General features: G+C 37.4%; 1 protein-coding gene and 1 long non-coding RNA gene across 2 annotated transcripts in view; both read left to right on the top strand.

Moving 5' to 3' along the window:
- The window catches only part of nrg3b (neuregulin 3b), a 189224-nt gene that overhangs the window by 95075 nt on the left and 92542 nt on the right, over positions 1 to 1607 (top strand).
- Positions 1 to 1607, top strand: part of LOC123983603 — a 4703-nt gene that overhangs the window by 675 nt on the left and 2421 nt on the right. The window contains exon 2 of the long non-coding RNA XR_006828232.1: positions 1341 to 1381. This is a non-coding gene — a long non-coding RNA (uncharacterized LOC123983603). The remainder of the gene's footprint in view (positions 1 to 1340; positions 1382 to 1607) is intronic.

The raw sequence follows: 1607 nt of genomic DNA, 5'->3' as shown, positions 1-1607 counted from the left end.
CTATCGTTTAAGGATCTAAGTCCCCTCTTGGCAATTTCTTTAAAAAGCAAAAAAAAGCAAATTTGAAGTAATATTATGTTAAAAGACAGTAAAAGTAAATTTTGTATTATATTTATTTTACTTCAAAAGGACTGGAAACACAGGTCCACACTTGGCAGTTTACTCCGACGGTGCACTGTTGGATAGGTACGCGTGTATGTGTGTGTGTGTGTGTGTGTGTTTGAGGCATTTGGTTTCTTTCTCAGCATTGACGTTTCCTCTCTTTGCCCTTCCCCTCTAATCACTAACCTTGGGGTCACTTTCATTCAGGCAGCTTTTTTCCTCCCCAGCCTGACAGACTGTGTTCTTAGAGTGATGATACACAGGAAAATCGTTCCTGTGCAAATGCACCCAAAATGCACTGAACATCGATAATGACCCAAACCACTAATCGAGGGTTTAGAGATGCTTTGGCCGCATTAGATGCAGTTGAATTTCTGATGAAACTAAACTACACAAATGGAAAGGAAATCCTTCCATGCAGATTCAACCAGGAAGCACAAGAGGAGCAAACATGATGCAACTGTCTTTTTATTGTGGTCTGACAAAAAGTAGTGATAGCATTCTTACAAAATGGGCTTCTCCTCATGTATTAACCTTGGCATAAATGTTGCCTCATATGACCTCCCTGGTATGAGATGCATTTTAATGGTAGGTGCAAAGAAGGGGCTCTTGCAAGATCATTCTTTGATCTTACTTAAAAGCAAAAGATTGTTCTTGTTGTTCTTTTTCTTTCGCCATTTTCTTTCCTTTTTCTTTTTCCACTCAGGCAGCCACTCACACCCTGATTGCCCAACAGAATACATTTAGTACACCCTGACACAACTCAAAACGTGGCAGGCATAACTAAAATGTTGTTAATTACCTAGATCAAATTTATTGAACAAAACAAATCCAATCCTTTATAAAGCCTTTGACAACCTATTTGCCTGCAGTAGCAAGCCTATCCCATTTATCTGTCACCTAATTATGTTTCTTCTTATTTGTGATAAAGATATAGTTATAGTGCTCAAAATGTAATTTACAGGAGGATGGGAAGAAAAATAGGAGTATATATACACAAGAGAGTAAATGCTATAAAATAATGCTTTATAGCAGTATATGCCTTAATATGTTCTGTTAGCTATCATTTATATAATATTAGCCGATTCTTTTAGGATTGTACTGCAAAATACACCCAAATTAAACAGTATGCTAGGAAAGCACGCTTAATATGCCTGTAGTCGTATGTGCATTGCAAATTTATGTGCTTGAACTCCTCTCTTCTTTGTATGTTCCTGGATGTTCCTGCTCCCCCTTAGCGGCCTGCTGCACTATCCACTTCAACTCTGCAATCACTCTGGTATATCACTTTAAAAATACATCACTTTAAAAATACATGATAAGAAATGTTCTCTGAGGGAAGAGTTGTGCTGAATGGTGCTGAATTGAAAACCAGCTCATTAGTACACCTACCTGGAATTAAAGGGCCTAAATCTTTATCTGGAAAAAAGAAACGGTGCATTATAAATGAAGCATGAGTGTGAGTCAAGCTTCTTAGAAAAGTAAATGTTGAAAGTTGAAAAAAC

The sequence above is a fragment of the Micropterus dolomieu genome, linkage group LG14, assembly GCF_021292245.1.
Source record: "Micropterus dolomieu isolate WLL.071019.BEF.003 ecotype Adirondacks linkage group LG14, ASM2129224v1, whole genome shotgun sequence".
In the NCBI taxonomy this organism is placed as follows: Eukaryota; Metazoa; Chordata; class Actinopteri; order Centrarchiformes; family Centrarchidae; genus Micropterus; species Micropterus dolomieu.
The sequence above is the reverse complement of the archived record's forward strand: the minus strand, read 5'-3'. Positions and strand labels throughout refer to the sequence as shown.